The sequence below is a fragment of the Moschus berezovskii genome, chromosome 17, assembly GCF_049115385.1.
Source record: "Moschus berezovskii isolate FMDL1 chromosome 17, NW_MosBer_1.0, whole genome shotgun sequence".
Lineage (NCBI taxonomy): Eukaryota > Metazoa > Chordata > Mammalia > Artiodactyla > Moschidae > Moschus > Moschus berezovskii.
In genome coordinates this window covers 80,521,565-80,535,549 of record NC_142476.1, presented here as the reverse complement: position 1 = coordinate 80,535,549, position 13,985 = coordinate 80,521,565, and positions in this window count along the sequence as shown.

The following is a 13,985-nucleotide window of genomic DNA, read 5'->3' as shown; positions in this document are numbered from 1 at the left end:
AGGAGACTTCCACGCCCTGGAAGATGGAATAGATGTTCTTTCCCCTATTCTTCCCACTAAACACAATTAAAATCCCTGCATATTATGTATAAGACAAATGCAAAAAGACTCTGAAAAGTGGAAAGAATAAGAAGACCAGCTGGAGACTTTAGGGCCCAAGGAATGAAATGATGATGAATTTCCTAGGTCGTCTTTTTGATTCATATACCCTGGATCTGCAGCTGAAAATGTTGACAATCTAGAAATGTCACAGCGGGCAGACAGAAAAGTCTCAACAAAAGCCTTCTTTCTTTAGTCGAAGAAACAGGGACGGGGCAACCTAGCAGGATAGGAAACTTTTAAACAATAAGTATTCCCCTGTAGCCAAATACCACACATGCATGCACACACATACACGCACACACAATCTGTGGTCCTACTCACACCCATGGGCTCCCCTGGTAGCTCAGTGGTAAACACTCTGCCTGCCAAACAGGAGACCCAGGTTCAATCCCTGGGTCGGAAAGACACCCTGGAGAAGGCAATGGCAGCCCACCCCAGTATTCTCAGCCTGGAATATCCCTTGGATAGAGGAGCCTGGCTGGCTACAGTCTTTTAGACATCATGTCATTGGACTCACTGATATATTCTTTAAATATACCCATCCATCCATGTGGGCTTCCCAGATGGCTCAGTGGTAAAGAGTCCATGTGCTGATGCAAAAGACGAAGGTCCAATCCCTGGGTTGGGAAGATTCCCTGCAGAAGGAAATGGCAACCCACTTCATTATTGTTACTTGGAATATCCCATGGACAGAGGAGACTGGCAGGCTCCAGTCCATGGGGTTGCAAAGAGTTGGACACATCTGAGTGACTTACCAACAATAACAACCCACACTCGGGCCAGCAAAGGCTGAATGGGGAGTATAGATCTCCACCTTTGTCAGGTGCAGAGCCAGCAAGGTACCAGTGGAGGTCTAGTGGGAGCTGAAACTCCCACCCCTACCCAGCGGAAAAAGCAGCATCTGTCTTCCTCAGTTGTCAGTAGAGGCTAAGTGGGAAAATAAAAAATTTCAGCAAAGACAAAATGGAAAATTAGAACTGAAACATTCAATAAACTAAATAAAAACATTCCACGGATGGGCCCAATAGCAGAGTGAATAAGACAGACGATACAATTCAGAGAATTTAAAGATAAAATAGGAATTACTGAGGCTGAAAAAAGAGAGAAAATTAAGGGGGGAAAGAATGATCAGAGTCCCAGATGTCTGTGGGACCGTAACAAGAAAGCTCACGGGGGTGTCGTCAGAGCCCTGAAAGGAGAGCGGAGAATGCGGGCAAAAGGTAATGACTGAAAACTTCCCATTTCAACAAAAGAACAAAACCGACATATTCAAGAAGCTGAGAGGCTAAATCCATATAAATCCACTTCAAAACACAGCAAAGTCAAATTTCTAAAACTAACGTGGAAGTTTCTCAAATAAACTGAAAAATGGAATATCATTTAGCCATTGAAAAATGAAATCTTGCCATTTGAGATAACATGGACGGACCTTATTCTAAGTGAAATAAGTCAGAGAAAAACAAATACTGTATTTCACTTATAAGTGAAAACTAAAAAGCAAAACAAAGGAAAAAACAAAATAGACTCATAGATACAGAGAACAAACTTGTGGTTGGCAGGTGAGGGTAGGGGAGGGACGTGAGAAACAGGAGACAGGGATCAAGACTTACAAACTTCCAGTTATAAAATAAAGAAGTCACAGGACATAATGTACACATAGGGAATACAGTCAATAATGCCATAAGAACTTTGTATGGTGACAGATGGCAGCTGGTCTTACTGTGTTGATTATTTCATAGTGCATAAAATTATGCTGTGTTGTACAACTGGAAGTGGTCAAACAGGAGATGACAAGAGTGAACGTAGACATTCTAGGAATCAGCGAACTAAAATGGACTGGAATGGGTGAATTTAATTCAGATGACCATTATATCCCCTACTGTGGGCAAGAATCCCTTAGAAGAAATGGAGTAGCCATCATGGTCAACAAAAGAGTCCGAAATGCAGTACTTGGATGCAATCTTAAAAACGACAGAATGATTTCTGTTCGTTTCCAAGGCAAACCATTCAATATTACAGTAATCCAGGCCTATGCCCCAACCAGTAACGCTGAAGATGCCGAAGTGGAACGGTTCTATGAAGACCTACAAGACCTTTTAGAACTAACACCCAAAAAAGATGTCCTTTTCATTATAGGGGACTGGAATGCAAACGTAGGAAGTCAAGAAACACCTGGAGTAACAGGCAAATTTGGCCTTGGAGCACAAAATGAAGCAGGGCAAAGGCTAATAATAGAGTTTTGTCAAGAGAATGCACTGGTCATAGCAAACACCCTCTTCCAACAACACAAGAGAAGACTCTACACATGGACATCACCAGATATCAACACTGAAATCAGATTGAGCATATTCTTTGCAGCCAAAGATGGAGAAGCTGTATACAGTTAGCAAAAACAAGACCAGGAGCGGACTGTGGCTCAGATCATGAACTCCTTATTGCGAAATTCAGACTTAAATTGAAGAAAGTAGTGAAAACCACTAGACCATTCAGATATGACCTAAATCAAATCCCTTATGATTATACAGTGGAAGTAAGAAATAAATTTAAAGGACTAGATCTGATAGATAGAGTGCCTGATGAACTCTGGACAGAGGTTCATGACATTGTACAGGAGACAGGGACCAAGACCATCCCCATGGAAAAGAAATGCAAAAAAGCAAAATGGCTGTCTGAGGAGGCCTGACAAATAGCTGTGAAAAGAAGAGAAGTGAAAAACAAAGGAGAAAAGGAAAGATATAAGCATCTGAATGCAGAGTTCCAAAGAATAGCAAGGAGAGATAAGAAAGCCTTCCTCAGTGATCAATGCAAAGAAATAGAGGAAAACAACAGAATAGGAAAGACAAGAGATCTCTTCAAGAAAATTAGAGATATCAAGGGAACATTTCATGCAAAGATGGGCTCGATAAAGGACAGAAATGGTATGGACCTACAGAAGCAGAAGATACTAAGAAGAGGTGGCAAGAATACACAGAAGAACTGTACAAAAAAGATCTTCATGACCAAGATAATCACGATGGCGTGTTCACTCACCTGGAGCCAGACATCTTGGAATGTGAAGTCAAGTGGGCCTTAGAGAGCATCACTACAGACAAAGCTAGTGGAGGTGATGGAATTCCAATTGAGCTGTTTCACATCCTGAAAGATGATGCTGTGAAAGTGCTGCACTCAATATGCCAGCAAATTTGGAAAACTCAGCAGTGGCCACAGGACTGGAAAAGGTCAGTCTTTATTCCAATCCCAAAGGAAGGCAATGCCAAAGAATGCTCAAACTACCACACAATTGCACTCATCTCACACGCTAGTAAAGTCATGCTCAAAATTCTCCAAGCCAGGCTTCAGCAATATGTGAACCATGAACTTCCAGATGTTCAAGCAGGTTTTAGAAAAGGCAGAGGCACCAGAGATGAAATTGCCAACATCTGCTGGATCATGGAGAAAGCAAGAGAGTTCCAGAAAGACATCTATTTCTGCTTCATTGACTATGCCAAAGCCTTTGACTGTATGGATCACAAGAAACTGTGGAAAATTCTGAAAGAGATGAGAATCCCAGACCACCTGACCTGCCTCTTGAGAAAACTGTATGCAGGTCAGGAAGCAACAGTTAGAACTGGACATGGAACAACAGACTGGTTCCAAATAGGAAAAGGAGTACGTCAAGGTTATATATTGTCACCCTGCTTATTTAACTTATATGCAGAGTACATCATGAGGAACACTAGGCTGGAAGAAGCACAAGCTGGAATCAAGATTGCTGGGAGAAATATCAATAACCTCAGATATGCAGATGACACCACCCTTATGGCAGAAGGTGAAGAGGAACTAAAAAGCCTCTTGATGAAAGTGAAAGAGGAGAGTGCAAAGGTTGGCTTGAAGCTCAACATTCAGAAAACAAAGATCGTGGTATCTGGTCTCATCACTTTACAGGAAGTAGATGGGGAAACAGTGTCAGACTTTATATTTTTGGGCTCCAAAATCACTGCAGATGCTGATTGCAGCCATGAAATTAAAAGACGCTTACTCCTTGGAAGGAAAGTTATGACCAACCTAGATAGCATATTAAAAAGCAGACATTACTTTGCCAACCAAGGTCCGTCTAGTCAAGCCTATGGTTTTTCCCGTGGTCATGTATGGATGTGAGAGTTGGACTGTGAAGAAAGCTGATCACCGAAGAATTGATGCTTTTGAACTGTGGTGCTGGAGAAGACTCTTGAGAGTCCCTTGGACTGCAAGGAGATCCAACCAGTCCATTCTAGAGGAGATCAATCCTGGGTGTTCATTGGAAGGCCTGATGCTAAAACTGAAACTCCAATACTTTGGCCACCTCATGCGATGAGTTGACTCACTTGAAAAGACTCTGATGCTGGGAGGGATTGGGGGCGGGAGGAGGCGGGGACGACAGAGAATGAGATGGCGGGATGGCATCACCAACTCGATGGACATGAGTTTGAGTGAACTCTGGGAGTTGGTGATGGACAGGGAGGCCTGGCATGCTGTGATTCATGGGGTCGCAGAGAGTCGGACACGACTGAGCGACTGAACTGAACTGAACTGTACACCTGAAACTAATATAATATTGTTACTAATATAACTCAATGAAAAAAAGAAGTAAAATCAAAGGAAAATGTCTTTCAAGTAGTAAGAGAAATGACCTTACCTATTGGGGGAAAACTATTTAAATGACAGCCGATTTATCAGATACGATTGGGCTTCCCAGTTGGCCCCAGTGGTAAAGAACCTGTCTACCAATGCAGGAGACATAAGAGGAGTGAGTTGCATCCCTGAATCAGGAAGATCCCTTGAAGGAGGGCATGGCAACCCACGCCAGTATTCTTGCCTTGGAAATGCCATGGACAGAGGAGCCTGGGGGGCTATAGTGCATCAGTTCAGTTCAGTTCAGTCGCTCAGTCGTGTCCGACTCTCCGCGACCCCATGAATCACAGCACGCCAGGCCTCCCTGTCCATCACCAACTCCCGGAGTTGCAAAAATTTGGACCACTGAAGCAAATTAACATGCACACATGCATGGAGACTAGAAGGGACATCATTTTTTTAATGTTGAAATAAGAGAACTATGAACACAAAATTCTGTATTGTGTGCCAATATCCTTGAGGAATGAAGGGGTTATCAAGACATTCTCTGATGAAGGAAAACTAAGATTGTTTTTCACATTAGACCTACTTCTAGTTCTTATCTCATAAAAGTAAGAGGAAGACAGGCATACCACAGCCAACTCAAAACATAAGCGGTAAAAGAGGGTTTGATATTAAAATTGAGATGTTGGATAGTCTATTTCAGCTTTCACAGTAAAATAGATAATCTAAACAGAAAGGGAACAAGATGATATGAAGAAAGATATGAACAGACATTTCACAAAGAGGATATTTAGATGACAAGTAAGTTCATGAAAAGATGTTCAACATCATCAACCTTTAGGGAAATGCAAATTAAAACCACAGTAGATAATACTACACACCTACCAAATGGCTAAAATAAAAAACTATTGTAACTCAAAATGTTAGTGAGGATGGAGAAAAGCTACATTATTCACATATGCTTTACTGGTGAGAAGGTAAAACGATACAGCCACTGAAAAATAGCTTAAATGAATGCAAGTAAGATTTCAAAATATCTTCAAAACTGTTGTTCAGTTGCTAAGTTGTGTCCAACTCTTTGTGGCCTCGTGGATTGAAGCACTCCAGACTTCCCTGTCCTTCACCATCTCCTGGAATTTGTTCAAATTCATGTCTATTGAGTCAGTGATGCCACCTAACTATCTCATCCTCTGCTGCCTTCTTCTCCTCCTGCCCTCAATCTTTCCTAGCATCAGGGTCTATTCTAAGAGTCGGGTTTTTGAATCAGGTGGCCAAAGTATTGGAGCTTCAGCTTCAGCATCAGTCCTTCCAGTGAATATTCAGGGTTGATTTCCTTTAGGATTGACAGTTTGACCTCCTTGCAGTCCAAGGGATTCCCAAGTCTTCCCCAGCACCACAGCTCAAAAGCATCAGTTCTTCGGCGCTCAGCCTTCCTTATGGTCCAACTCTCACTTCTGTACATGACTACTCAAAAAACCATAGCTTTGACTATATGAACCTTTGCTGTCAAAGTAATGTCTCTGCTTTTTAATATGCTGTCTAGTTTGGTCATAGCATTTCTTCCAAGGAACAAGTGTCTTTTAATTTCATGGCTGCAGGCATCGTTTGCAGTGATTTTGGAGCCCAAGAAAATAAAATCTGTCACTGTTTCCATTGTTTCCCCAACTATTTGCCATGAAGTGATGGGACTGGATGCCATGATCTTAGTTTTTTGAATGTTGAGTTTTAAGCCAGCTTTTTCAATCTTCTCATTTACCCTTATCAAGGCTCTTTAGTTCCTCTTTACTTTCTGCCAGTAGAGTAGTATCATCTGCATATGTGAGATTGTTGATATTTCTCCCAGTAATCTTGATTCTAGTTGTGATTCATCCAGCCTGGTATTTTGAATGATGTACTCTGCATAGATGTTAAATAGGTAGGTGACAGTATACAGTCTTGATGTACTCCTTTCCCAAGTTTGAACCAGTTCGTTGTTCTATGTCCTATTCTAACTGTTGCATCTTGTCTGCATACAAGTTTCTCAGGAGGCAGGTCAGGTGGTCTGGTATTCCCATCTCTAAGAATTTTCCATAGTTTGTTGTGATCCACACAGTCAAAGGCTTTAGCATAGTCAGTGAAGCAAAAATAGGTGTTGTTTTGGAATTCCCTTTCTTTTCCTATGATCCAATAGATGTTGGCAGTTTGACCTCTGGTTCCTCTGCCTTTTCTAAATCCAGCTTAAACATCTGGAAGTTCTCAGTCCACATACTGTTGAAGCCTAGCTTGAAGGATTTTGAGCTTTACCTTGCTAGCATGTGAAATGAGCACAATTGTATGGTAGCTTGAACATTCCTTGACATTGCCTTTCTTTGGGATTGGAATGAAAACTGACCTTTTGAAGCCCTGTGGCCACCTTTGAGTTTTCCAAATTTGCTGGCTTATTGAGTGCAGCACTTTAACAGCATCATCTTTTAGAATTTTGAATAGCTCAGCTGGAATTCCGTCATCCCCACTAGCTTTGTTCGTAGTGATGCTTCCTAAGGCCCACTTGACCCCAGGATGTCTGACTCTAGGTGAGTGACCACACCATCATGTTTATCTGGGTCATTAAGACCAGATAAACAGTTCTTCTATGCAATTTTTAGTCTGTGTATTTTGTGCAGTTCTTCTGTGTGGTGTTGGAGAAGACTCCTAAGACTTCCTTGGACTGCAAGGAGATCCAACCAGTCCATCCTAAAGGAAATCGGTCCTGAATATTCATTGAATATTCAGCTGAAGCTGAAACTCCAATACTTTGGCCACCTGATCCAAAGAAATGACTCATTGGAAAAGACCCTGATGCTGGGAAAGATTGAAAGTAGGAGGAGAAGGGGATGACAGAGGATGAGATGGTTGGATGGCAGCACTGACTCAGTGGACGTGAGTTTGAGTAAACTCTGGGAGTTGTTGATGGACAGGAAGGCCTGGTGTGCTGCAATCCATGGGGTTGCAGAGTCGGATACAACTGAGTGGATGAACTGAACTGAACTCTGTATTTTTGCAATCTCTTCTTAATCCCTTCTGCTTCCGTTAGGTCCTTGCCATTTTTGTCCTTTATTGTGCCCATCTTAGAATAAGATCTTCCCTTGGTATCTCCTGTTTTCTTGAAGAGATCTTTAGTCTTTCCCATTCTATTGTTTCCCTCTATTTCTTTGCATTGTCTCCTTAAGAAGGCTTTCTTATCTCTTTGCTATTCTTTGGAACTCTGCATTCATATGGGATATCTTTCCTTTTCTCCTTTGCCTTTCACTTCTCTTCTTTTTTTCAGCTATTTGTAAAGCTTCCTCAGACAGCTATTTTGCCTTCTTGCATATCTCTTTCTTTGGACAGTTTTGTTTACCACCTCCTGTACAATGTTATGAATCTCTGTCCAAAGTTCTTCAGGACTCTGTCTACCAGATCTAATCCTTGAAACTATTCATCACTTCCACTGTATCATCACGAGTGACTTGATATAGGTACCTGAATGGCCTAGTGGTTTTCCCTACTTTCTTCAGTTTAAGCCTGAATTTTGCAATAAGGACCTTGTGGTCTGAGCCACAGTCAGCTCCAGGTCCTGTTTTTGCTGACAGTATAGAACTTTTCCATCTTCATCTGCAAAGAATATAATGTAGTTAGCAACTGTAATGTGACAAAAATATCTGTGCTTTCTATTTGTGACAGAGTCACATGTCTCACTACTACTTTTGTGATTTATTGCTTAGATTCACAATGGAAGGGATTGCTAAATTTAGTCACGGGGTGAGTGCAAAAGAAGATGTAATTCCTTCCTATCCAAAGGCGCAAGCCCCCCAAAGGTCTGTGGGCAAGTTCAGAACCTCTCCTATAGATCATATGTGAGAAGTGTCAAAAAAATAAATAAATAAATAAACCAAAACAAACTGAACCTTGGGAAAGATAGAGTTCTTTTCTTCTTCTGGGGAGCAATTCTATGTATTGCCCAAACAATGAGAATGCTTCTGATTAACAGGGAAATATCTCTACAAGCAGGTACAGAAGAGAAGAAATTAGTGTTTTAGGATAGATATTATCTCAATAAAAATGCTACAGTGGAAGTGTGAACAAAATAATGTGGACAGTCAGAAAAAGGAAGTATCAGTTCTGCGTAGGGGTTTTTCTGTGAAATTAGAAAGAAAGCACATTTTTATCAAGAATTTGAAGAAGGAATAAGGAGATCTCAGTCTCAATAAGGAGGAAAGAAGGGCCTTTCAGGCAGGGAAAGAATACATGCCAAGGCCTCGGGCATGGAGCCTGAGAGAAGCTTGTGCTGTCAAGGGATGGAGAGATGTCTGGTTTGGTTGCCAGCCAGAATGTCCGAATGGAGAGTGAAAAGATTAAATTTAAAAACTCTGAAAGAAAGCTGCAAATGTAATTGAGCCAGAATGAGAAGAATATGCTAGTAGATTTGGAGCTGACTGTGTAAGTCATAGGACTTCCCAGGTAGTGCTGGTGGTAAAGAACCTGCCTGCCAATACAGGAGACTTCAGAGACATGGGTTCGATTCCTGGGTCAGGGAGCTCCCCTGAAGGTGGACATGGCAACCCAGTCCAGTATTGCTGCCTGGAAACCCCATGGACAGAGGAACCTGGCAGGCTACAGGCCATAGGGTCTCAAAGAGTTGGACACAAGTGAAGCGACTTAGCACGTGTAAATCATATGGGGTTATGAACAGACTTTCCTAGGTGGAAATGAAGTGATCTGATTCGATATTTAAGAAAAGAAGACAACAAATTGACAGTGTTAGTAACTCAGTCACGTCTGACTCTTTATGACCCCATGGACTGTAGCCTGTCAGGCTCCTCTGTGCTATCCCCTTGAATTCTCCAGGTAAGAATACTGGAGTGGGTAGCCATACCTTTCTCCAGGGGATCTTCCTGACCCAGGGATCAAACCTGGGTCTCCAGCATTGCAGGCAGATTCTTTAGAGTCTGAGCCACCAGGGAAGCCCAAGAAGGGACGGGGGATTAACAAACGTGGATGTATATTAAGTGTGAGCACAGAGGCAAGTCCAGTGCCTGCAATGTTTCTTAGATTTCTTAATAAGGTTGATACAATTTACAAGTAAGAAAACAGTCTGACAGAGATTCAGTAGTAAGCCAAAGAAAAAATAATTACAGTAGTGAACTCCGATTAGTCTGCTCCACAATCTTTCCAGTCCATTCTTAGGGCAAGCTGAGCATGCCCAGTCTGGAGATGGGAGAACTTTCAGGAGAAAGCTGTAGTTGAGAATCCAGATGAGAGGTGGTGAGGACCTGGCCGAAGGCAAACTGTCTTCATATAGTTTTTTTTTAAATGGTGTTACCTTGGAGTTAGTTAATAACTATTGCTGTTGGTTTTCTTCATGTGAATTCTTTCTCCACTGTTTTATTTTTCAGTTTTGTTGATGTCTTCATGCTGTAAATTTAAGGAGAATCTCTGAGGTGTAGTAACTCAGTAATGTGAACAGTTGAGGTTTCTAGCTTTCGTAGAAAGTATATATAGTGGCAGGTTTTTATCCCAGGGAATAAAAGTGAGTAATAGGGCACTAGGAAAAAAGCAGGATGTTACCTGGAAACAAACCATAAAAAATAATCAGATGATAAATAGCTCTCTAGAAACACTAGCCTAGAGTATCAAAATAGCAGTAGCCAAATTTTAGATAAGTCTTGTATCTTTACTGATTGAGAAATATCTCAGTGGGGTTTTTATTTTTTAGACCTTTAAAATTACTGAATGTAATACATTGGTGAAAAGATTCATTTTATAGGTAAAAATTATTTTGGAATTAATAGAAAGCTATGGCTTAGCTAAAACAGGTTTTATGTCTATGTCATCCAAAAAGGATTTGTTATTGCAAAGCAGAACCAAGCTTTTGTTCAGTTAATCCGTTGGTCTACACAAATCGCAAAGTGTCTGACAACACGGCACAGCTAACATGTGCCTTCTCAGACCACCCAGCCTTCTCCCTATCTCACCCTTGGCTTACTTTGATTTGTAAGCATTTGTCATAATCTAGAATTTAACATGTTTGTTTACTTGTTCATTGTCTCTTGATCCCAGTGGAATGTAGTTTCAGGGGCAGGAAACCTCTCTCTTATTCAGCAAGGTGCAGCCAGTGCTTTGCGCAGAATAGACTCTGGGCAGGTTTTTGCTGAAGGAGAGATTAGATGCAGAAACTGATAAACTGGTGGCGGTGGAAATGTGAATTAGGTCCTGAAGTGTCAGTGGGGTATGGATAGGATAAATGGAGTGGAGGGCCAATCCAGACAGGTCAATACAAGTGAAATGGTGGCTTTGTTTAGGGGGATAAGGAGTTGAGCAGAGGGATTAAAGCAGTGATTTTGTGTTAGATTGTTTGGTGGGGGACGGAAATTAAGGCTGTTATGGGGAGGGGCAGATTGAAGGGAATATCCAAGCCAAGCAGGATTTTAGAGTTGGAAGAGATTTTGTGATTCAGCCAGTTCCTTTAAAGATGAAATGGCTGGGTGCTGAGAGGTTGACAGGTGACCTAGATAGTTAACTAAATTGTTAATGCTGTTGCAGCTGGAAATCTCATTCTGTTGACGTCCTTTCCAGTGCTCTTCGTGTGTAGCTTTGGAAATAGGAAAGCTATTCCTATTTCATTCAATGAAAAGACAACACATCATAAAGTTGATGTTTATAAAAAGTTATCTGATGCCATGTATATGGTGAGTTGGAAAGGGAAAACTCGAATTCCAAGAGACCAGACAATAGATTAGGAAGTATTGTAAGCAGTGGAGCTTCAAATTTCTAAGTCTATTCCTCGTTTTATATTGATTTGCTCATTTAAAACTTTTCAGCCATGTTTGAACTGATAAAGACAAGAGTCCATGCAGTTGGGGTGAAAATAATGTGGTTCCTCAATTTCATATTACTGTGGGCCGTTTTGTGATCCTCTCCCCAAGTCTGTTTTGAGTCATGGACTGCCTCTGCAGCAACTTTAGAAGAATCACACACATATAAGTTCCTTTTTAGGGTGTGTATAGACATTGTTGATCGCCTACACAGGTTCAGTTCCTCCTTACTAACAAAACCCTACTTTTCTTCAGTGTTTACCTCAACCCCAGGCACGATCCCTCTCCTGGACTGGATAGCACTGGATCCTGGTGATGACTCCACGCCTTTGCCAACGATCCTTAAAAATCCCAGTCGTAAACCAATCCGTGCATGACTTCTTTGGACTGCCACAGGTTGATCCAAGGAGACTTAAGAAACCTCCTGTAGTTGGAGGAGCAGTCTTTTGTCTCTACTAATGGCAACATTTTGTAACCATGGTGGAAGCCAGTCTGTTGACAAATCTGAAATATAGAAGACAGCTGGAGAGACAGGGCCAGTCGCAGCAGGAACCCAGATTGCACAGTGGCTGGGCTCAATCCTGTCTTTGCATTTCTGAATTTTGCAAGCCAGCTAGATTGGGGTTTTTGACCTCTTGCAGACAAAATCATCCTATGAGAGATGTAAAAAGATTGTAGGGGGAAATCCACTGCAACAGAAGTTCCCATGATAGTGGAGACCATATGTCTTGCTCGCTGCTTAGAGGCTACCTGACTGAGTATTGTTGAATGTGTGAAGGTAACATCCTAATTCTCAAAGGAGTCACTTCTCTTGAGAAACTGGCTGTTTCAAGTCAGGGTTTTCTACTGCTGTCCCAGTCAACAATATTTATTGGTCTCCACCATTTCTCGGCAATTACACAAGGTTGTGTTTATAGCTAACAAATAAATAATGTAACTAATAAACATCACTTGCTAGCAATTCTATTAATAGAAGTATTTTACATGTATCCATCCATTTATTTTGAAAAAAGATTAAAAGAGCAGAAAAACCTGTAGAAGACCAGAAAAACTGTGCTGCCTCATAGCTGAGAGGCAGTGAGGTGAGGAGGTTTCATGACATGCCCCTGTTTGGTCACACATCCAGGAAGAGATGGACATGGGATTTGATCTCAGGCAATCTATCTTGACTGCCTTTATACAGCAGACAGAAGGCAAGTTTCCTGACTATTGACAAAAGCAGCAAGATGGCAAAGAATGTTGAGAACTGCTGGCTATGAAATATATCTTGGGGATTGGAAAAAAAAGGCAGAGTGTCAATTTACTCTGGTTTTATAATCTCTCACCTCAGACTCAGCATAACAAAGACTATCATGCTTTGCAATAAGGGAGCCACTAGCCACATATGGCTACTGAGCATTTGAAATACGGCTGGTGTGGATCTGGATGTTCTATAAGTGAAAGACATGCACCAGATTTGAACACACAGTGAGAAAAAATACATGTAAAATCTCTTTCATACTTTATTATATGAACATGTTATATTCTGTGAAATGATAATATTTAGGGTTATATAACTATATTGTTAAACTATTTTAACTTCTTTCTACATATTTAAAATTTGTTTTGTTTTGGTTGCATTGGATCTTCATTGCTTTTGAGGGTTTTCTCTAGTTGTGAGTGTAGGTTGCTCTTCATTGCAGTGCGCGGGCTTCTTACTGCGGTGGTGGTGGCGTCTCTTGTTGCAGAGCACAGGCTTTGGGCACATCGGCTTCAGTAGTTGTGGCTCTCAGCCCCTAGAGCCTGAGCTCAGTAGTTGATCCTGGGACTGTGGGATCTTCCTAGACCACAGATCTAACCCAAGTTCCCTGCATTGGCGGGTAGATTCTTTACCACTGCACCACCAGGGAAAGTCCTCTTTCTCCATATTTTCCTGTGGCTGTAAGACTTAAAGTTATCTATGTAGCATGTTATGTTGAATTACATTATCTTTTTTATTAGACAGCACCACTTTACTGATTTTATGTTTACTGATGTTTCTGGGCTCTCTCTACATTCTCTGTTAAAATATGCCTTGATGTTCAGAGACACTTTATTAACCGTTTCAATAGCAGGTGGGTATTGACTTTTTTCCAATAAATAACTGTATGGGAACAAAATTATTTAAGAAATTGTTGTTCTCAGCTGCTCTTAAGATGTTAATCATCTAATTAGCACTTTTGTAGAATATTATAGGATTTGTGCAGTTCCGGAATTTGAAAACAGAAGTAGAAGAAATTAGAAAGAGGTAGCACTTTAAGTTCTGACATTTAGGTTACCAGGCTCAGTGGCCACTTCTGGAAGAAATCACTCTCCATGAGAATACACAGGTTTATGCCAAATGGAGATTTAATACTGTAAACTTTCCTGTTTTTGTATTGTAAACAGGGCAAAGGTCTACTAAGTACCACCTGCTTTTCAAACCAAAGCTTTATATCTGTTCTTTCTCAGACTACACTG